The following is a 24,589-nucleotide window of genomic DNA, read 5'->3' as shown; positions in this document are numbered from 1 at the left end:
AGGTAATCCTCAAAGTAGCCAAGTGGAGGCACCACCTGAGGTCAGTGAGTGCCCTGTGACAAGGCTGCTAGATACAGAGCCACTGGAGTTCTCCTTGGCTCTCTACCTTTCAATGGACCACTTCCTTAGATGGTGTATATTTGTGTACATTGAAGTTGATGGAGCTTTGCTGGTTTTCACCAGCTGGGGATCTGGCCCAATATGTTGTGCTGACTTTAACATCAGAGAGTTTCCCTAATTCGTCTTAGGATAGGGCTACTGACTACACTACAGTCAGTTGAATAAAGATGGTTAAGACAGTTGTGGATGAGGTCTCTGGTTATGACAGTATATACAGTTTGAATAGCATAGAGAACTGGAAACTAGGAGGAGCAGAAAAGAGCATCCTGAATTTATTGTGACATAATATGGAATGATTTGTTATGGGTCATATGAGTGGTTCATTAATTTTGAGTCTCTGGAGAATGGCTTACTATGGCTCTCATTTTTTGTTTTTAGTTCTATCCTTTTCCACTCTTTCCCAATCCAGGGATGAATTTTTTACATTCCCACCTTGATGCATCACTTGTTCTTCCTATTGCTTGTTTTCTCTGGATCTAAATCCTGCTTCACAATGGATTTTTCTAAGATGCTTAGATGAAGATATTAATAAACAGCCACTCTAATTCTTGAAGTTTTTACTATTTTAGAAGGGTAGCCTTGCCCATTCATGCTACACTTCTTTAAATTTAAGAACAAACCCTCTCCTTTCCCACATAAGATTTATTTCTTTTCACTTCCACTGGACTAAAAATTTCCCTTATATATTTCAGATTCTACTTTTCCAGAGAAGAAAGCTAGCACTTCTTCACTTCATCAAATAAAGATAGTTTACATACTTGTAATAATATGGACATGTTCATTTAAATGAAGTCATTCTTAATTTTACACGTAAGACAGGCCAAATGGAATAGGTAAAATGTTAATTAAAGAAAGAGAATGAAAACTTGGAATCGGTTTCAACTTCCCGTCAGCTACAGAAATGATTGAGAATTATTCCACATTAAAGTGGGAGAAGTGTTATTTTAAAAATCTGAACTGGATCCTGTCTTTCACATGGATCATTTCCTATTGAAAGGAAGTAGCAGGAGAAGTAGTTTTGTAAAAAGAAATTGGTCGCTAAAGCCAATTACTCTCAGCATAGTTTTGGGATGAAGAAAATGAGGCTTTTAAAAACAGTGGATGCTAAATGAAGATTAGTGTTTAAAAAGGAATGTTAGCTGTTCTACAGCTCAGTAGCAGCAGAACTCAGCACTGGAATATGTTTCCATATAATTACTTGTACTTTTACAGCATGGAAAAGCATGTTAGGTGTTTAGCACAACAAATATACAGGCATGGTGAAAAATCTTGGTCCCATTGAAGTCAATGGGCATTTTGCCACTACTTCAGTTCTATTTCACCCATAATCCTTGCCCCAAAGATTTTTTACAATCTCATTTTAGATATGATTTCATGACTGAAGGAATGAAATAAGGAAATTAGAATAGTAACAAGATCTCACAGCTATTGAGTGTAAACATATGCACATTTTGATTACTCAATTAAAATTACATGACCAGTTTGTGTGGTCATGCTGGGGAGCAGTTCCATGCAGGCTTAGGAAGAGTAGTCCTGTTGGCATCATAGTAGAGAGTATCAAGAGAGGTGAAGTTCACATCTGAGCTAGACCAAGCAGTTTATGCTTGGTTTTTCTTTCACAGAAATGTCTAATGATTTTGGACTCCTACTAAACTCTTTGTTTCAGTAATACGTTGCAGCAGGTTAACTATATAAGATAAGATAAACAGTCCATTCATTACTGGTCCATTCATTATTTTACACATCACTTTTAACCATTGTTTAGTTAATAAAGCTCACAAATTTGTGCCATTAACTTGTATCGCTTCAAATGTGTAACGTTTTTCAGCTCTCACCCTCACTGTATAATAGGAATTACACAGAAGTTTGAAATTTAGGAGGGATCTGCATTAATTTTTTTCTAGTCAGGAGAAAATAAAACATGACAAATTGTCTGTGGGTAGAACAACAGCCTTGCTTATTTTTTGCAATGAGTTCATCAAGACAGGATGACTGGGTCAATGCAAAGTATTAGAAAGCAAGAAAATGTAAAATTCAGTTAAGGAGCAGCAAGCCAAATAGTTAACTGAATCTATAGGGATAGTTTTTGGAGGAAGCACCAGGTTTTGAAAGCCTGGTGAAGAACAAAACTATTGAGTTTCTTTAGTTTTGAAACAACTTCATATTGACAAAAAAAAAGTCATATGAGCTATGTAAAAATAACACAGGGCTAGAAAAATATCCATGTAGTAGTTTACAGACAATGAAACAGTAGCCCGTGCTTCTATAAATGCCTGACAATTCAAAGTGGATACATAGACGACAGCACTACTTGCCTTGGTCTATTAAATCCCAGCTTCTTGAAGGCAAATTAATTTTGTTTGTTCCTTGAGTGGAATCTAAAAGTTATAACTTGAAAGACAATTTTGGCTTCTTTTCTATTTTCAATTATTGAAATTTTCATAAAGTCTTTTGTGTTTATGTATTAGTGATGTTGGAAGGCTTTTTTTTTTTTTTTTAAAGTGGCCACAATGGAAGTTGACATTTACCTTTTGTAATAATTATTAATTAGCATTAATATTGCCTTTTAGATCATACTTTTAATTAGAGTGTTTTTAACGTTTGATTTCTGACTTTGTTGATGGCTCTGCATTAAAAGGATTACCAATACTATATTCCTCTGCTTCATTAGAAGTGATGGAGAAATGCATTACTTCATTAGTTACAAAAATGAATGATCAGTCTGGCCAATTATCTATATTTATAGAACTCTGGGAATATGTGTAAAGTAATTTAGGAAGGTTAACTTCCAAGAATGACATCGCTTCTCATTGTCTTTGAGCAGTATGGACATTGTGGACCAGATTCACTACTATGCTCAGCTGATTTGTGCTGCTGCATTGATATAAAGCAACCATAAACCTGTTTAAGCAGCCATGAAGTCTGGGTCTATGACTATTTTGCATCACTGGGGAAGCACAAACCAGATGACATGTGTTGATGAAACTAGTCCAGTTTGAGCAGAAATATCCCCTACCATGTTCCGCATTGATTCAAATAATACTTATTTATGGTGAATTTAGGAATTCAATGGCAGAATCAAAATGCAGTATCTGTTGTTCAGTACTTGAATAGACTTGTTGAAGTATCCATGATTCCATGTGATCTGTGATATTTACTATTAAACATTGAAGAAAATAAATTCTCAAGATTCTAGGTTGACAGATAGAAGCAACTTATTCAAGATTTATTCAAAAGCTGAGTTTCCCAGATTGTTCTCTGGGGTAACCAAACTCTAGCTGTGAGATAAATTTATGGAGTGAATGGTACGATGGGACAGCCTAATTAACTGATTAACTGATCTTTGACTAGTAGGGGCAAATATGCCCAGTGGCCTGTGATGGGATGTTAGATTGGGTGGGTTATAAGTTACTACAGAGAATTCTTTCTGGGTGTCTGCATGATCAGTCTTGCCCACATGCTCAGGGTTTACTTGATTGCCATATTTAGGGTCAGGAGGGAATTTTCCCCAGGGCAGATTGGCAGAGGCCCTGGGGTTTTTTTTTGCCTTTCTCTACAGCACGGGGCACGGTCACTTGCTGGTGGATTCTCTAGTGGATTCTTTATAGCTTGAAATCTTTAAACCATTATTGGAAGACTTCAATAACTCAGTCATAGGTTAGGGGTCTATTACAGGAGTGGGTGGATGAGGATCTGTGGCCTGCATTGTGCAGGAGGTCAGACTAGATGATCATAATGTTCCCTTCTGTCCTTAAAATCTATGATTCTCTAATAAGAGGATGACTGTAGAAACAGAGTCAGGTGCTTTACATGTTATTGCAGATCCCATTATGCCACTTGTTCTACTCCTGTTGTGACATTAGTTATAGTCTTCATAACTTATGGAACTGTTTGAATAATATGATGGTGTGTGTGTATTGTCCAGAGTTATGTGACATGTGGCAGACTTGTCCCCTTTCATGGTTTCATGACAAGTGAAAATATTTTCTTGCTTAGAATGCTTCATTAAAAGGAAAGGCAGGTTTTATTGCAGGTGGAAAGTAATCACCTGACTCTCAAAATGAGATTGCTGCTGTTGCTTACAGAAGTACTGGAATATTTTTGATACATAAAATAATAAAAATTAGAGATGGGAAAAATATTCATTCATCCAATCCATCCTCTTGAAAATTTAGGTGATTCCTGTCAGTATTTGCTTAAGTGGTTAAGTGATGCAGCCTAATTTGAAATGACCCAAGCAAATGACTCTTATTGGCTTTGAGACATAGAAAATGTTTCCTGATATAATGTTACTATAATTTACAAGAACTCTACTAAATGATATTAACTAATTCAAGGTGCTAAGTCAACAGATTTTCTGTAGTTGCTCAGCAACATATATAGTGATGGCATAAATTACCAACTCCATCTATGGAGGTAAAAGACTCTTTTTCCAGATATAGGGAAGACAGATTACTTTTCTCCCCAGAATTAGAGGGAGACAGAGACCCTATTGTGTCTCAGAAGGAGTCCCACTCCCTACTACTGCCTGCACACCTGCAGTGAAGGGAGAGTAGTGGCATATGGAATCACAATCTGGTTACTGGTCTGTCCCCCTGCTCAGGGCTTGTGAGAAAGCCACAGATAGGCCCATAATTAGTGGATTGAAGGTGTTGATTAAAAAGAACTATGTATCTATAAATGGTAACATAATGACAAATAGAACAGTTTACAGCTATCTGAAGATTCTGAATGCCACGGAGTGAGATGAAATTATTTAAGGTGCTACAGGGGGATATATGGGTTGAGTAGGAAAATGTGAGTGGCATATGATGAATATAACCCTAGGAGTTGGCCCCAGCAGGCTGAGGAGTAATCTCCCATAGGAAGGGGCAGCATCCCCATCACTGTGCAAAACTACACTGGACTTAACACCAGACTGAATGTAACAATCTAGGGAATAATCCTACATTAGCAGAGATGGACTGTACAAACTAATGGGGCTTCTCCATTTCTTACTTCCATAAATTCCGCTGAAGTGGAGACAGCTGGATGGACTCAAAAACAGAGTTTTTTAAGCCATATTCATGCCCAAGTGTTCTTCCTTCAGTGAGATGTTGTAAAACATAAGTACATTATGAGGGGCAGAATTTCACCTTGTACTAACATCCTGGATCTGCTTAGTCAAAGCCATTGAACAATGACTAGAATGACCAACATTTGTTTTGGCAGCTGAAGTGGCTTGCTACATCTGTCATTCATCTCCCAGAAATCCACAAACTACAAAATTGAGACAATATGTAAAAGAAGTGATGTGTGCAAACCTACTGTCCTTGCTGTATTTTATTAGTAAAACAATATTATTAATGACTTTCCACCTGGTTCTAAGTCTGTGTGGGTAAAGAAAGTCACTTCACCTATCTCTGTCTGGGATCACTTTTCCTCCCAAAGCCCATACCTGGGAAGTTACCCCGAAGGCAGGGACTAAAACAGATTCCTTGCCTTGGAAAGTCATTTTTGAATCCGAGAACATTAGACTATGCAGCTGCATGTTTCTTGGGATGTCTACACTGCAATTAGACACCTGCAGGTGGCCCATGCTAGCTAAGTTGACCTCGAGCTTAAGGGGCTGTTTAATTGCCGTGTATATGTTCAGGCTCAGGCTCCTATAGTGCACCTCAACTAGATCTTTGAGCTGTGTAACAGTTTGTCTAAGGAATGTGTATACTTTATTTTCCCTTACCACAAACAAATATCAGAATTTTCCATGAAGCTTTATTTTCTCCCAAGAATAGTCAAATGAAAACAATGCTACAAACTAACTTATCCAGAGTTTTACTGGCTCTGTTTTGCTAGTCTATTCTAGCTCCTTCTCAAATCTTCCTTAAATATAACAGTTAATGAACTAATCCAGACATTGGGCTGCTATGTCCTGATTTAACGCCTGACATATGAATGATAGCAATATTCTCACTGGCACATGACAATGCCACTCCCTGCCCTAGCCATGCCCTTCAAATTTGACCTGTGATCAAAACTACAAAAAAAGCTTTTGAAAACATTGGTGGGGAGGAAATAAAGGCTAAAACACAAAGAAAATCAGTGCATGTGACTCATATGAGAGTGATCTTTCATACCAGGTTTGAACTAGGTTTTGGAGGTCCATGAGTACAGGAGGAGAAGTATTGCCTAATGCAAGCTGCTAATTTTTCTGCAGTTTTTTCTTCAATTGGTGCCACCCACTGTATGGGAGCTGTGCTCCTGAAACACAGAACCTTTCAAAGGTTTGGTTCAGTGATTCTTGAGGCTGTACTCCATTAAGCTCAGGGCCCAGCTGAATTAAGCAGTCTGCACAGCCCCTGGCCCTAGTTTTGAAAGCATTGGCCACTACTAATGAAATGGTATAAAAGACGGCAGAGCTAACCTTTTATTTTTCTATCTTGGATTGAGTTCTATTTAGCAATGACAAGAAATTTCTATCAGGTTCCCTCCATACCATCCTTTCATGGCTCCCATAAAGGAATGAATACAAGAGCAGAGCTGTTACCCATTCAGTTTTCAGCTCTGTTAGCTTTCAATACCAGAAATGTATTTAAAACTGGATAAGGTTTGTTAACTCTAATATAGCACTGTCACTCATCCTGATCCAAAAGAATAAAACTATATATGTGATAGGATTAGCAATTCAAATGAAACCATTTTGTTTCTTGAAAATAGGCTGCTGTGGAGAGAAAAGATTGTATAAAGGATCACATTAACCTACAGCAATAATATTATAGCAGCACTGTTCATGACACTATAGTTTAGATTGTTCAAGCCATTTCATTTATAATCCTTTCCACTCCTCCCCTCCCTTGACCTGCATGGTTTACAATTTTCTGGTTATTTGGCCTTAAAATTACACTCAAGTTAAAACTTAGGGGATTGTATAAGGTCTCAGACAAAAAGCACATTTGTTGGTGAAATTCTGCTGACCCCTACTCCATAGTCTGTATCAATGCAAATAATTGTAGTTCTGTTCATATTTTCCAAAAACATTAATTTTCTTTAGGAAAGAGGTTGCATATACATGCTCACAGTCCGATAGTTCTGACTGACTTAATTTTACAAGGGATTTGCCCACTTAGCTTACATGTGCTGCAGCAACACTGACATAATGTTAAGGGATCTGAAGGTGGGAGTGCAAAGTATTAGAAAATCTGTCAACACATATTTACATATTGTGCTAAATTACATTGGTCCCATAGAAATTGTCATGGTCCATGTGTCAAGTGCCTGATCCCCATTTTGTGGAGGTAATTGCTGGAACAATTCTGTTGTTATCTGCGAGTACAACTAATGATTACTCAAGAAGAGATTTTTTTCCCAAAGAGACAACTAGTACTCAACTGCCTTCTATGCTTTTGCAAAATCTCCCACTATTGAGGTAGTACTCAAAAGGCTCAGCCACTTGGTAATCTAATTTCCTGGTTTGTAAGCAGATAGGGTACATACACATTTGAATGAAATTTCCCCTGTAAATAATTGTGGGGTCAAAATTGTTCTGACACAATTCTATCTTCACAGTACGGAGATCCAGTTAAAGTATGGAGCCCAAAGTGTCAGTCCTAACATTAAGGGTCAGTTTCAAATAGTGCTATCCCTGCATCTCAGTTATAAAACTTGTAATATTAAACATCAGTGAAGAACTAAGTGCTCTTGGGCAATTGAATAGGGCAAGATTGTTCCCCAAACCAGCCCTTCTCAACTTTTCAACAAAGGGAAGTTTCATTTGAAAAGATGCTCATAAGAGAAACTCAGAGCTTCACCTGCTGAATAATATAATTTCATAGGTCCCTAAAATATGGAAGAAGATCTGCAGTCTTCCTAAAAAATCTTTTTCCTTGTAGTGAAAGGCTTAGCTAAGTGTCTTCCGCCTCTCTACCTCCATGTCATGGGTCTATTTAAAGAACCATGGATGGTATTTTTTTAAACAGTGATTGCTGCATTCAAGGAAAGGAGACGTCCCTTTTGGTAATGGTTAGTGTCTCCAGTCAGGGAGTGGTCTGGGAGGCAGGTGAGAAATTTAAGATATCTGATCTATTGACAGACTTGAAATAATTTGCTGAGGCATACTTTTTACTTATGTCAATGATGGGAAAATGCCAGACTATTTACTTTTCTATACAAAAGGATTTTCAGTGAATAGCCGAAAACATTGGCTTCAAGAGGTCTGTCTCCTTGTGTGAATATGTCAGTGGGAGTTTTGGGTGTATAAGGAGAATAGACCTCATAGGAGTTTAGATGAGAGGAATTGAATTTTAAAACTAGCCTTTCACTTGAAGGTAGAGGATCTGTTTCAGTGTCTTTATTTCTGCAGACCAAAATACAGCATGTGAAAATGGAATGAAAATATTTTTTAATTTTAACCTGTTAGTTACCTGGGTAGTCTTCGTATGTGTAAACTTCGAGATTGAGCAAAATAAACACTAGGGCTTGAATGTTGTGTATGCTTGCCAGATCTGCATGTATGATATAATCCTGGAGAGACCCTACATTCCACTTCATGGTTAAAGAGTTTTCTGTAAAAATCCAGAAGGAATTAGAATAGATCTCATCATTATAGTTACGTCAGTCAGCCTGCTTCCTAAGGGAAAGTACTTTAGGAACCTACTGCTGATACAATAATGTATCACAGGAAGGGAAAATGACACAAAGATTTATTTTTACTTTAATGCTCATAAAGGGCTACTCCTGCATTACGTGTGCTCCCAAGGCTCTCATTGACATCTGTGAGTTTGAGGGGTGCAAGGAATACAGGATCAAGCTCTAAAGGTTTTTTGCTATAAATGTTTTCCCCTCATTTTAATTTTTTAAAAATATACTTGCAGGGCTTTTATACACTTGCATTGCCAAGAATATTTCAGGCTGTTTTTATGAAAATAAATAGTTAATTTACTATATAATGTAATATTGAATGTATATTTTGTCATACTGTCTGGTCTGTATAATAGAACCCACACGCACTTCCTACTTTGTATCCTGTTATCCTATGTTAAGTATAGGAGAAAAGCTATAAGATAGAACTCTGACTAATTAACTAATGACTTTTTTTTTCAGTCTATATGTTTACATGACCCTATTAATGTCCCCTTATAATTACAGATGATGGAAATCTTACACTGGTGTTCGAATCCCACCTTCTCATATCTGAATTGCATAAATGGATTTAGCAACCCATGTTTTACGAAAAAACACTAGCTTTGTGTAGGACTGGTATTTTAAACTTAAATTTCCTATTATGAACATAGTATATCCTTTATTATGTCCACTTCAGTTTCCTTATTAGACTTTTTTATTTTCAGAAAATAATAACAAAAATCTTTTTCTAAATTTTTATTTTCAAGTACCTTACCTACTACTCTTACAGCGTACAGACCAACTCATATAGGCCTCACTTCTGTCTACTCACTTTGCATAGTACCTTACTCCAAAAATAGAGCCTTTTGTACTTGGTACTCCCTATTTATCTTTTAAATAGAGAAACAAAAGGGAAGTAGCGAAAAAGAGAATTTGAACCTCATGATGTAGAAAGGACAACTTCTATCTTCCCAACTGAAAGGCAAAATATTTCATTATAAATGATATGTACTACCACTACCACTACCACTAGTGTTTCCAAGCTAGAGTGGGGCTCTGTACAAACAGAGTCAGAGACACAGGCTGCTCCAAAGAGGCTACAATCTGAATAGGCAAGACAAACAACTGAAGGATTATCATCGTTTTATTGGGAGGAATAAGAGGCACGGAGGATTATGTACTTTACCCAAGACCTCAGAGAGTCTGTGATAGAGCCAGGAATGGAACCCAAATGGCTCGTAGCCTAGTCTAGTGTCTCAACCACAAGACCAGCCTTTCTTTCTTTTGGCTTTGTAGGCCTGTTTCCTTCTATATCTGATTAGAAGCTTTAGCAGGTGAACGAAGTGGGGGAAAAACATGAAACGTTTCAGATCATTAATCAATAAAGATTTGAAATACATTCTACAGTTCAAAATAAAATATTTTAAAAATATTTCCTCCATTTGTCTCCTACAAAAGGTAATGGCAATAAAGACCGTTTTCTTTATCTGGAGGACTGAGATTCCCTTGTAGGAAACACATGCACAAAAGTACATCCCCATTTGTGTTTTCTTATGTCATCTCACTTGCTAGTGTAACTAGCTGGTGTAAAAGGCACACACAAATGAATACTTCCACATGCAATTGTAGTAAATGTGTGTAAATGCAGACCTTAGCAAGGAGTACAGAAAAAATCCCTATTTTTATATGTTAATGATGCTATCAACTGTTGTACATGGAAGAGGAATCCTGAATTCAGAACTTTAAAAATATAATACTGAACAGACTAGCTAAGTAGCTGCCAAGTATGCGGGGCATAGTGCTTATCTATTTCCACTCCAAACCATTGGAATAAAGATCATGTGCCATATTCAGAAATAGTGTAGATCTCCAATTTATGGCAGCACAGCTAAAATGGATGAAAGCTTCAGTCAGGGATTCTTTTGTTAGCAAGCCATTTGTGCCCCAGGCACATTAGCGCAAGGTTTTCTCACTCAGAAATACTGATGGTCATCGCTCCACTTCCTACAGTTAGGTGTGGCAAGTGTTCACACAAGGCTTTAATGGAGTTTAATACATCTACATCAAATTCACACTTTCAGTTGATTTGGATTAATTTCCCTGCATGTCCCATCTATATAAGCCCTAAAGTAGAAGTAAAGCAAAACAAACTGCACCTTGAAATGGTAATGGACAATCTTGACTGCCATCATGTCTCTGTTTTAAAAGATATTAATTAGCTTTCTCTACCAACTGTTCTCAGGCTGTGGCTATATTTCCTTACAGCTGGCTTTTGCCCTAAGCTTTAGAATAGCAAATTTCTGCCTCTCACCACGTACTATCTAGAAGCGCTTAAGAGTGTGACATATGTTATCTTATGGAGCATCAAGGTTGCTGAACACCTAATTTAAATGGATGGGATCACACATAAGTGTCAGGCTGCTAGCCCTTCCTGAGGTCTATCCAGACAACACTTATTTCTGAGCTGAAGTGAGAGAGAGCAGCCCTGGCTCGATATGTCAGAAGTATACCCTCCATTACACTTTAGACAGCTTCTGAGCCTCCCATGAGTGCTGCTGAGCAATGGTGCTCAGCAATTCTAAACCTCTCCTCCCATTGCTCCCTACCTTGCAAGGTGAAGTTGATGAATAAAATCTACAGGAGGTCTGGATTCCATCTAAAAATACAAAACTTGCACATGCCCTTAAATAGATGAGAAATCCCACATGGCTCAGAGGATGTTGCTTCAGTCACTATTCCTACAGGGCCAGACATCTTTTATCTATAAATACCTATTCAGTAAAGTAAATCAGTTGTAAATATCAAATGATTTACCATTTTGAATAAATCTTGAATTTTGTGAGAAGCACTACTGAAAGAATGTCTAATAACTTCACTCTCCTATAGGAAAATACTTCTATCTAGCATATGACCCAGCAGCTGTTTTAAGGAGTTCCCTTGTGGCTGGGCTGCTTTCATCCTTTAGAATTTACTTTAAATGGTAAATCAAACTTGCCATCATTTTGCAAATGTCAATGCAATCTTTCAAATTTTGCTTATGGCATATGCTTACAAGACTATAAATTCTTAAATCTGGCAACATACCAACCTTTGCTTATTTCATTATACAAGGTAGAATTTTTTGGTATAATTTTCTGTACTTTTCTGATTGTATTGACTCAGAAATTGAATGTTTCAGAAGAATTGGACACAGGTGACTGGTTTCCAGTTGAGGTTAGTAGTGGCCAAACATATTTGATCATTTGTGAGCTTTTTGATGACCTATACAATACTGTAGACCTATTAGCAATTCTGATCTCATTTACACAAGTATAAATCAGAAATAACTATGGAAATCAGTAGACTTACTCTGGGTTCAGGCTACCACATTATAAGTGTGGATGGTTTCAACCAAAAGGCCAGGGTGTGAAGACTGAATTTGCCACTTGCTCTTAGGAATGATGCCTTCAAATCAGAGTTGTAGAACATTGGGTGGGAGACACTTGGAAGATTTCAGTTGCACTTCAGGTGCTAAATTTGTTCAGTGGATAGTTATATAACTTCAATTTCTATTCATGTGACTCTGGCATATTTTTCTAAAAACAACAGAATGTTTACCTAGCATATTTTAACTGTAAATCTCTCTGGTTACTTTAAAATATATTAAGAAAGCATAATTTATGTACCTTTTCCCACTAATCAGGGAAAAGTAAAATAAAGAAAAATGTGTCTCTTCTCCCCCCTAAATTTCTTGAAGTTAAAAACGTGAAAATAAATTAAACTAATTTGCTTGCATAATTCCATTTAATCTTCTGATTAGAATAATGTAAAGCTCACAAAGGAAAGACAGACTGATATAAATGAAGTCTAACAGCTCCTGAAAGAGAATGAGAAAGGACAGAATTCTGCTAACACACATATAGTAACTTTATACATGTGAGTAGTCGCAGTGGACTGGATGGGACTACTCATGTGCATAAAGTTACTCATATTTCCATCACATTTAACACACACTTTCTGGTATTCATCCCATGATATCCTTTGTTCATCTCAAGGAGGCTTATCTTGATGGGATCAGACTGTCAACCTGATATGACTAATCCTAAACAAATCAGCTCCTTGACTTTGGAATGATCTCCCACTTGACATTAGAAAAGACAGTGATGGTTGGTGGTCTTTAGGTATGCTTGTGCACTCAGAAAGGAATAGTAGGCTTTAAGTTGGAGAAAACCTATTGATAATTCCCTCCTGTGAAGCTCATTGTAGAGAAGATCTCGATACACACAAGAGACCTAAACCATTTTTTTGGGTCCCAGAGCTACAACAACTTTAATCGAACAGTTGTATTTTGGAACAGCATGCTGGGAATAGACATACACATGAGGAGAGCAAGCATCTTATTTTCCTTCAGAGGTCTATTTTTGTTCTTTACTGCTTGTAATAATTAAGAACAGGTTTACCAATGCAGAGTGTGCCACCATGGAGACATGGTTTGGTTAGGGATCATCAAACTGTTTAAAATTTAACATTTTCATGTTCAATTTTGTCTGTGCGGTAACATTATTGTTCTATGTGTGTTTGAAATAGATATTTCTATGGTGTCCCTTAAGTTTCACTGTATGAAACAGCAGAAACTAGTATTGTTAGACAGACTAGAACATAAAGTTATATATATGAGGATAAAACCCCAGAAAGTCAGACACTGAGGGTTAAAAGTTAATGAAAGAGTAAAATGTAGTCAAAGTCAGAATGACTCCTGAGTCAGTATGACATTTTTTGACAACACATGAGACAGTTACTTCATGCTCCTCTGTTCATGCAAATTTAATTTAATTTAAAAAATCAGCTCACAGAAAGGCTAATTGAATGAAAATATGCTAGGGGATGTTTTCAATGTTTGTTTTTTAATAAAAGTTTTTTTTGTGCTGATGGTTTATTTTCTTTTCTGAATCTATAGCATGTGGCAATGCAAGTTTTCTATGCTAGATAGTTTTGTTACTTGTCTAACAAGTAACTCTCTCTCTCATATAGAGTACTTTGCATGTGCATGCCCCACAGTTTAATTCGGCTGAAGAATTGATATGATGTAGGTCTATTTAATTTGAAGGTTCATATAACAAGTTTGCCATCCATGCAGTTTTGTTATTATCTGGAAGGAAAGTTTTGACAAATGAAATTGTCTATCCACCACTGAAAAATTCAGACATTCCTTTTAACTATATGGAGAAACCTTATGGGCTCAGCTGCAAAACTGACCATCCAAAGCAAATAATGGAGACTTGGCTGCATACCATGCTCTCCAACCTCAACTAAGACATTAATAGGAAAAAGAGCTTATTATTCTTATACATTCCCTTATGGAATGGTGCTATAGTATTTAATAGAAAATGATAACCCTTCTGTATGATTTTTGAACCATCCTATAACATTGATTAAAGAATTGACTGCCTGTTCTAGAATTCTAGAAGATGATTTTTAAAAACCTATAGAAAAGTTGTTGGATGTGATAATTCTATAGATTTTACAGTAATTACTTTACATCCCTAATAAGTGTCTTAACAATATCAGATTAATCCATATTACCTTCTGAATGATTTTTCCTTAATGTTTAAAGGCCACAGGTGAAATCCTGGCTCTATTGAAGTTAATGACAAAACTTCATTGACTTCAATGGAGTCAGGATTTCACCCCAACTTTATTTGTCTTTATTTGGTTGTGTTTGATTTTTAGGTTTCCTGTACTGAAGACTACATAAGCTATTCATTGTGAGGGACCTATATCACTGGGCCAAAATTCCGATCTCAGTTACCTCAGTGCAACTGCAACATAGAGTGACTCTAATATACTGAGAGTAGATTTTGGCCCATTATAATTAGATTATGGTTGATTAGGGATTAGTTTCTTGTAGCTGAGAATGGGGTCTATCCAAAGCTTTGTGTGCTGATGTGATGTCAGATCTATCTAGGTTTGATATTATGTATAGCTCCATGATATTTGAGCACCTGATACTTTGTTGCTAAATGCTAACACTAAAGAGTAGAGCATGAACATTTTTTTCTGATTTTTTTGTCCAAATTTGGTTTGACACAAATAGTCTGATTAGATTTACTGATGAAAATGATATATCATTATTATTTAATAGTCTCAATACTGCATAGCCTGTTTATCATACCTGCGAGTGATTTCAAACATTACAAACTACGGACTGTTCTGGTTTTTAGAACTTGGGCCCGCAGTTGATCAGAGTGTGTGTGTACTGTGGTGGGGTATACAAACTCCATACTGGAGAACAAGGGGTTAAAGAGCTGCGCTGGGCTCAGCCAGTGCCGCCCACCATGCCTGCAGGCATGCTCAGAGACTGAAGGATGAGTTTAAAAGGGGAGCAGAACAGCTCACTTGTTGGCAGACCTGAGAAGAGAAAAGATCCTCAGTTCCTGAGGCAAGTGTTGACTGAAGGAAGGAGCTTCCCAGATGACTGCTGTCTGAAGGCCATTCCCTGCAGGAAAGGAGGGCCAGATTTTGATGCACCATGAGACGGAGTCATTTCCCTCTATTTCCTATCAATGCATCTTATTTGTATTAATTCCCCTTGCTTTTTGTTCATGGCCTTCCCCGGAAGGAGAGAGACTTCAAAGTGATCTGGCCAGAGAGCCAAGTTTCAGGAAGAGGCAGATCACCACAGAGGCGCAGTGGTCGTTGGCAGTGGACACCCAGTGGGGAGAGAGCCTCTGTACCATGCCTGGCCACAAGGAGGTGCCAGCAGTGAGTCAATCTCTTTATAGTGCATACAATGATGCTCTGACCCAGAAGCAATCACTGTAGACATTCTGGTTGACTTTAAAATTTCCAAGGGTATTACCATTTTTATACACAAAGACATTTTTTTTTTCATTTTTCTTTGTTTTGCATACATCTGTTTCCACACATAACTCTTGCAAGCACCATTTTGTTTGCTAGTTTGAGAATCTGACCATTCTTTGTTATATATGCCTGAGTTCTCTGCAAATAGTATCTATATCCCACATAATGTTTTTCATTAATCCATCACTTGCATAAATACATGTACTATTGTAACTCAGTAGACTACTGTAAGTAAGTAAGGTGTACAAATTTGGGTGGTGAGTTGAGGGTGCATTTCTCAGGTGTTAAAATACTGCTGAATAAGGGCAACCTGTCCACATTTGTAAACTAAATTAGCACTTCATTGTGTCCCAGACCTCCACTGTTTTTAATAGTATGTCTCAAACAGCCTGCTATGTGGAGAAAGGCTGCATTAGATAGGTTAACACAGCACATAGTGTGAGTTTATATCCTCTTGAGTTGTTTTAGCTGAGGTCTGAAATATTGCAAACTGAACTTTTGGGGAAAATAGCAATAACAGTAATAAACATTCCACAAAAAATCAGACTCATGCTGTAGTTCACAGATCACTGCCAAGGACAAACAGCCGACTCTCTGCATATCCGTAGAAGAGCTCTGCAACAAGCATCATGTTGGCAGAGAGACAGGCCACTGAGCTCTGGTCTCCTTGGTCTCCTTGATCAGTTAAAGGATTTGTCGAAGACAGTTTTCCCATCAGACTCCCTAGAGCAGCAGAGCTTTCAAAGAGGATGTCTGTTCTAATCTCCATCAAGTGGCGAACCATTCTTTTGCAGCTCTGTTCAGGAGAGAGGAAATCTAAAGCACAATTTACTCATTGAACAGCTTGCAATTAAAGATGCCAGAATTCATCTCTACAGGCAGCAACTCCATAAGATGCAATGGTTTTCTCCATCTTTGCAGTGCTGCACTATGTAGAAATAAATTTGGAGCTTCACTGCAGGAACAGGAAACATTTTAGTTATGGCCCCTACTACTCACTCTGTCAGTCTGTTCCAATCCACACCTGAGCTGCCTCAAGTTGTTCTACAGAGACTCTTCTCTAGCAAGCTAGCTCTTCCTAGCCTGTAAGCATTAACTTTAAAATTTAATTTTTTTCACTTGCAATGAAGCACAAGGATAAAATGTGTGCAAAACATTATGCCAATTTGTCGTGAACTTATTCTAAACATGATTCTACAGCTCCATAGCCTCTCTCTCTCTCTCTCTTTTTTTTTAATAAAGTCAAGCGTGAGAGTCACAGCTTGTGGGTCTGAAAGAAGAAGTTAACATGGTGAGCGATCCTCAGAAGTGCTTTTATAAAAGTTCAAAAGAGAGAAAACAAGTTAGTAGAGTTACTCTGGATTTATACCAGTGCATCTGAGAACTGAATCTGTCTTATCTACCTCAAACAAGTCCTTGGGAAGTGGATGCTACTCTTTCTACTTAGGGCTGTGTGTTCTGGTTAGGAGTTAGTTATAGGAAAGGGAAAATCAGGTTTGGAGGTGTTTGGCTAAGGTTCCCTGTATTTTTAAAGCATTTTTCTCTCTTACTGCACTCTGCACTAAGTAATAGAAAAGAAGTATGTAACATATCAGTTTAGAATCTGTTTTACTTACCAAGTAAAGTACCTTTTCATTGTATGCATTACTTCTTTAATAATTTATTTAACTTCTGTGCACTCATTTGTCATCTATGTGTGAGACAGATAAGTTCCATCTTCCAGAGGCTAGAGACCAAGTGATCTACTTAATCAAAAGAACAGGCTTGGAGACTGACCTTAACTCTTTGGGGAAGTAATTAGCATTGGGTGGCAGCAAAAATGACAGACGATGAGAGTTGCATTTAGCCATAACCTAGCTAGAGTAGCTCCATCTGGCACCAGTCAGGGAGCAAGGAACACTTGCAGGAGACAGAATTAATAATAATAATAAATAAAAAAGAAACCAGTAAGTAAGTAAGTCAACTTATCACTCATATCCTTTCATTCCTTTTTGATATAGGTTTTCCATCTCAGATGTGCATACCTGTACCCCAGCCCAGCAAGTTATTCCAGGCAGGAAGACCTCCATGAAGTGAATGGGGCTCTACGTGGGCACAGGTGTCTGCCCATGGGGAGTAACTTGCAGGATCAAGGTCCTATATAAAATCTTTCAGCTTCAGCAAATGAATGATCCTACTTGTACAATTTCTCTGTCACTCTAGCAGCCCTGTATACTGGCTCTGTGTGATACCTGTGCAACATTGTGTTCATAGTGCCAATTGAAACACCTCTTACCCCATCTTTCTACAACTTGCAGACAGGAGCCAGGGAGGAAAGAGGGAAAACGAAATTGAAATGTATAAAATAATTTTTTAAAATAACTTTCAGAGGCTTCTAAGTTGCTTTTATAGGGGTGGTATTTTTGGCTGTGTACTGAATATTGTGTGTCCGCATATACTATACTACAAAGCACAATGCAGCCATGAGCAAATAACACTGTCTATGCTCTCTGCACTCTGGGCAATGAGTTATTTCAACATTTAAATTCATTATTTTGTTTGATGGTGTTATTTTGGGGAAGCAGGTTTGACTAAATAGATTTGTATTTTGGATGCTGTGTGATGGTGCAGTTTTTACAGAAGGGCTAGGAGCCCTGACATCTGGACTGTATTCCTGATTCTAGCACTGACATACTGTGTGACCTTACTTTATACATCTCCGTACCTCAGTTTCCCCAACTGTAAAATCCTTGAGGTCTAATTAATGTTTGAAAAGTTGAGATACTCAAAATGTTCTACAGAAATGCTAGGTATTATATTTATTGGTCTAACCTTTTAGTTCTTATTTTCTAAGCATGTTGTACTACAATTTCATTTCACTACATCACGCAAGTTACAAAACAATTTTGTAATTTTTAATCTTTTCTCCCATGTTTTATATTGTGGCAAAGTCTCTTGTTTCCTGCCTGCTGTCATGACTCCCTAGTAATGACAATGCAGCGGAAGAACTCAAACACCATGAAAACTAGCCAGAACACCAGAGAGAGAGCGAGGCCATAGCTCAAGTTTCTCTGGGTACATCTACACTGCAACAAAACAACCTTGGTATGGTCGTGGCAGGCCCAGATCAGCTAAATCGAGCTCACCGGTACTGGGATGCGGGGACTATAAAATTGCAGTGTGGACATTTGGGCCCAGACTGGAATCCAACCTCGAAGACCATACAAAAGAGGATGGTCTCAAAGCCTGGGCTCTAGCCTGAGCCCAAATGTCTACCCAGCAGAGCCAGCAGATCATCAATTAAGTCTTATAGCAACAGAAGCACAGTGCCTGCTCAATGGGTTCTACATGCACAGTGTACTTCCTGTACTGCTCCTTACTCCAATCCACTCCTGTTCCATCTCCGGCCCTAGTCTCTAACTTCCGGCTCTGACCGCTGGCTTGTCTCCTGACCATGACTCCAGTTCTGTTCTGACTTTTGGCTCTGACCATTGATTTGTTTCCTGTCCATAACCCTGGTTCCACTGCCTGACTCTGTTCCACCATTAGGCCTAATTCTTCCTCCTACCACTAAGATGTACTACCTACACCCTGGTGTATGACAACGAGTGGCATGATGTGGCTAATAAGTTCTTTGGCTGCTACTGCTTTTTGTGAACAACAGCCTCTGAGCTCCCTTCAAATGCAAGCTGAAACACCAATGTGCTAGACTGTGCAGCTGGTTAGAGGTGTATATGTTTCTGCCACCACCTGTAGAACATGCCACGTGTCACTTGACTTTGACAGTACTATGGTGGTAAGAATGTGGTATGCATAAAAGCATGAGTTGATTTTTTTATTTTTCAATGCTTTCCTTTTGTGTCCTGCTTATGGCTCTATTTCTTTATTCCTCTTTTTGCTCCGGCAGTGCTGCTGAATATTGATGAGACAATACTTTTCCCATCCACATTCATTTTTAAGGTAAGTTCTTCAGGTTTAGTTCCCCACTAAACTATACATTTTGGTGGAAGTAATGGATCACATTACTCATTTTCCTGTGGGAATTTTAGTGGTACCCTTGCGTAGCTGAACAGGTTGGTGATTTCTGTCCTGGTCCACTTCTAATTAGAACATATAGCTGTAGCCCTGCTTTCTGTTTTAGTCCTGCCTTCCAACCTTTTACTGCCAGAATCTGGAGAACAGGCTGTAAAACATTAAATATGGGAAAGCTGGGAAATGTAACGCACTATAAATGTATGAAGGTAGGAGCTCAAATATGTGTGGACATAAAGATTTTATTTCTGTACATAAGGTTTAGATGAAGACTCTTCAGTATAAATCTCTGCTTTCAAAGTGAATTATCAGTTTTCAGAGGGAAGAAAGGTAAGACTGACTATTATGAGGTATAACATTACACTTTAAGAAAACCTCATAGGAAAATAATAAATAAGTGCACAAAACAAAGCAAAAAAGAATTATTAAAAAAAATTAAAACCAAAATACATTCTGGGATGACTGTTCTGAACTAGTTATGCAAGAGTCATCTTTATGCAATCAAACTGTCAAGCGACAGCTGGGAGCTCTTCATTTAAACTCCATTATGCCCCATATTTGAAATCTTTATTTGGCTCCTAATGGGCTTTGCCAAGGTGATGATGGCTGGGGCAAAAGAAGAGGTGTCAGTTCATTAGAAAAAATGCTACAGGGGGTTGAATGCATTTAGCAACTCTGGGCTGATGCATTTAAATATTGTGTTACTTTCCAGTTTAATGTATTTGAATCTAGGGCCTGGTCTACACTTACCTTCAAATTTGGCAGCAGCCAATGGGAGTTACGCAAGCTAAGCAGAGTAGCTTGCGTAACTCCCATCAACTTCATAACTCCTCTTCTACACTGTATCTTCACTGTGCTGAGCCACTTAAGGGGGTCATTTTAACGGGTCGACTTCCAGATCAATTGAGCAGGTCTTCACTGACTGCTCAGTCGATCCAGATAGATAGATCTGACAGCAGCAAATTTGGCGCTGTCAGTGAAGACGTACCAGAAACAATATAGGAAAGCTTTTTGAGTAACTTTTAAGAATGAAAATTTAAAATAAAAAGATTAGAGTAAAAGAAGACAAATTGCAGCCTCTGGGTCAATTCCTGCTTAATTTACTCAAACAAATAGTCTAAGTGGGACAGATAATTTTATCAATCTCCTAATATCTCTGGAACTAGAGTCAGGGAGTTATATCTCTCAAAGATATTTCACTAACTCAGATTTGCTTGGTCAGTTATATGAAATGGATAACTACAATCGGAGGTTTAACTCCTTAATACTGATTCTCTGAATCCTTGCTACTGGGGTGAATCTTGAAGAAAGGTCTTGCAGGTTAATAAAAATCCTACTGGTATCAGTGGAAACTTCTACTTAATGACTGATGGTATAAAATAGCTTGTTGACTTTCATGGGCCTACTCCAAAGAGTTAAGGTGAACAAGATTTGGACTTAAGTATATAAGACCTTCTATTTTCTAATGTATACTTAACTAATATTACCATGAGTTGGGTGGACTTGCATTGAAACTGCATTAACTGAAGAAAGTAGGTGTGAATATGATAAACATGAATATTCTAATTGCCAGTCCTCTCCTTTTGTGAGGCAGCTTTTTATGCCTGAGTAGAAAATATCTATTTCAAGGAGGGGAATAAAGATGTATAGGTATTAGATATATTGTTTGTTAGGTTTTTCAATATGCAAATATTTTATCTAAAGTCCTCTTGTCTTCTCTTGAGCAAGATGATCAGAATGCTCTGTGTCCAAGGCAAGCTGACCAATATATCACTGCCATACTGAAGAGAGAAGCAACAGGCAAAGGAAAGGAAGCAAGAAATATTAAACTGATCAGAGTTAATATCCAGAAGAAATGTGATTTACTTCATATAAAAATTCTCTTGTCAAGGAGGGCAGCTATTTCTTAAAATAAAGTCATAAAATCAAAAAATGTAAGTCATAAAATCAGTTGTGGTCTAAGTTGGAGACAGAAGGTTAAGGATCTCCCAAAGACATTTGCTAACTCAATATTGCTTAGCCAGCTGTCTGAAATGGATGTTTGTGGTGAGTTGGGTTAGTACTCAATACTGATGCTCTGAATTGTTGGCACTGGGGTGGATCTTGAAGACGGGTCCCGAAGACTAATAAAGATCCCATGGACAGAATTTTAATAAATGATTTCTGCATCTAGCTGTTACTGGTATTCAGGGACATATTAAAATTATTGCTTAGGAAAGACCTATTACATGTATTTGACTTCTATGACCTCCTCAGAGAATGGACTCTGCAATGTGCTGAGTGACTTTTTTTCAATATACTTTTATGAGGTTCTCTGTTATGAACACTGTCTTATATAGGTTTACTCGATTTTTGGCCCTCACAACAGGCTTGTAAATTACCTTCCGCTACACAGTGGACTGTGAAATACCTCCCAGAAGTCCAGAGTATAAAAGAAATGAAGATAGAGCCAGGTGCTTTTGGTATTAGGCTGTGGTTATTGCATTTACCCTGCTTCTTTATGTTATCAGACCTTTTAACTTATTTGACTCCTTTTCCCAAATTCTATCTTTCATGAATATTGCTGTTAAATGTAATTTCTTCTTCACAAATCCTGGCTCATTCAGTTGTTTTGCTGACACTACTTGCCTTCTAAATTTCCCAAATCAGTGTTCTTGTATTAACATTTTCTAGCCTCCGTTCCAGAAAGCTTACCATTGTCAATGCAAATGGAAGAAACAGTAAGTGACAAAAAGTGTCTGTGTTTGGATTACCCATTGAAACTTATTTGATGCAACTATGTCAGATAAATTACTTATGATTAATAATATGTCTGATTTTACAACAGACCTAACATTGAACTTTCTACAGAAAAATATCTCATAGAAAACTTTCCCTTGTGCTCTGGAAGATTTCAAAATTAGATATTACAGTCACTCCAAATAAATAAATATCTGATCACTGTGATATATCTGTGCTTTGACTAATCATGTCCTATTAAGCAAATTACAAAGCTAGAAAGAGCTCTGTGCATAAATATTTCTTTATCAGCCTGCTAAGATTAAACAAAAGTACCAGATTCTGATTGCTCTAATTGTGTGGTGCTACAGCCAAGCTCTGAAGTGTACATCCACTAGATGGCAATAACATATAGGGAAGCCCTTCCTGGTGCTTAGCTCCTGGTGTGTCTCGCAAAACTCAACAGTTCTAAATTGTAAAAATGGATCTGTGCTTGTGTTTAAAATGATAGATTTTAAATTGAAACCATTGTAGGATTTTATTTAATAGTTTTGACTAGAGTAAGGACACACTTTTACTGGAAAGCACATCATTCAGTGGTGACTGGTTACTAGCTTAAAGTGGTTTTTATTTGAAAATATTTAGACAGAATAAATCAAAGAGAACTTCACTGTTGCCTACATGTTCTCTGATTAACTAAAATGTTTGCTACTGCCTCTGCCATGATTCTTGTGATCCCAAGGCTGCAATTACTAGACACAGAAAGGAACCATGAAATCTGTGGATGGATTTTAATTTGTATCATAGCTCTGTGGGAGAAATGCTGCGGTGAAGCCCAGACAGGGTGCTGTAGGCATTCCTCCACAAACACTGTGGTTAGAATAATTAGATTTTTGCCCATGTCTCCATTTTCTATGAAGAACACATGCATAATCATTTGATTTTTGGCCATATATGCTTACCTGAGTTTAGATTTACTGTAATAGATGAAGCGCAGATACTTCCTTCCCCAGGAATTCCTCTGCAATCAGTTGATTGCTGTTATGTTTTCCATACAGAAAGAGCAACCATATGCTTCCTTAATTTAAAATAAGTATCTTTAGACCAGAAGACAGCACCAAGAAATAACAAAAGTAAAGTCTCCATTTGAGATGACAGTGCAGATGTCTCTTTTGAATAGGTTGTAACAATTAGATCTCTCAAAATAGGTGTTTGCATACAGCAGGGTTCTTAGATTACTGCAGAGTTTTCAGAAGTTTAAAGGCAGGGTGCACATAAAAAGGCATAACAATTTCATAGCTGAATACACCTCAGTTGTTTGCACAAATAATCATTTATTTATAGAGCACCATTATTAAATGTATGAAGCGCCTATCATCCTATTGCTGGTTGGCAGTTGGCATTCTGTGGAAAAACAGAGGGAGGTGACATACCTACTATTATGAATAGTCCACACTTCTTGCATAGACAAGACATCATTTTAAAGGATAATGCACAAAATGTATCTTCATAGTAAACAGCAGAATTTTCAATTTATCTAGATTTTCAATTTATGAAGGACTGTAGTGAACCTGTTGTGATCTCAGTCTGTGGTTCATGGAAGCAGAAGTATTCTGAACCAGATATCTAGGTGACTAAGAGTCTGAAGATAGTAGGAGCCTTTCCATTTATTTAATGGGCTTTGGATCAGGTCCTAAGTCAGACACTAGTATTTACCTTGATTTTACAGCTCTTTCACAATGTTTTTGGTTTGCCAGTCATGCTTACGATGTAGCTTGAGCTATATTTTGTTTTAAACACAATGTAAGTGACAAGTAGGAAAAGCTTTCATATTAACATAGTCCTCTTCAAACAGCATTGTATTAACGCAGAATAGGAACCTTTTAGTTCATACCTGCAGCTTCCACACGGGGGAGTTACAATGCAGCACTTTGGTGCGCATTGTTATTTATACCCCATAATCTGAACTGCATGGCAGGGTAGACATGCTTTTAGACTGCAATATCATTAATTTGTTGATGACACTCAGCTCTATATCTTATTTTCATCAACCCGAGATTCTGCAGTCTCATTCTCCCAGGGTCAAATTCTGATCTGGTACTATATTGAATTCAGTGGAAATGCTCCCACTTATACTAGGGTTGAATTTGGTCTCTAGTGCCCAACAAAGATAAAGATCTAGATAAGTGTGAACTGTCTGACTCAACATGGCAGTGATGCTTGTTGGAAAGGAGAAAGCATTTGGAAGAATGGGTAGAGTTGGGAGTTCATTCATCCCTGTTGCAACTAGCAACTTAGCAGT

General features: G+C 37.7%; 1 long non-coding RNA gene across 1 annotated transcript in view; it reads left to right on the top strand.

Annotated features, from left to right (window-relative positions):
- Nucleotides 1–24,589, top strand: part of LOC137141363 (uncharacterized) — a 128,424-nt gene that overhangs the window by 84,171 nt on the left and 19,664 nt on the right. Inside the window, exon 2 of the long non-coding RNA XR_010916605.1 lies at nt 19,445–19,497. This is a non-coding gene — a long non-coding RNA (uncharacterized lncRNA). The remainder of the gene's footprint in view (nt 1–19,444; nt 19,498–24,589) is intronic.

Source organism: Emydura macquarii, unplaced genomic scaffold (genome assembly GCF_026122565.2).
Source record: "Emydura macquarii macquarii isolate MOO-44397 ecotype Brisbane River unplaced genomic scaffold, CSIRO-AGI_Emac_v2 contig_3044, whole genome shotgun sequence".
Lineage (NCBI taxonomy): Eukaryota > Metazoa > Chordata > Testudines > Chelidae > Emydura > Emydura macquarii.
Note: the sequence above shows the minus strand (reverse complement) of the source record. Positions and strands in the feature narration are given on the sequence as shown.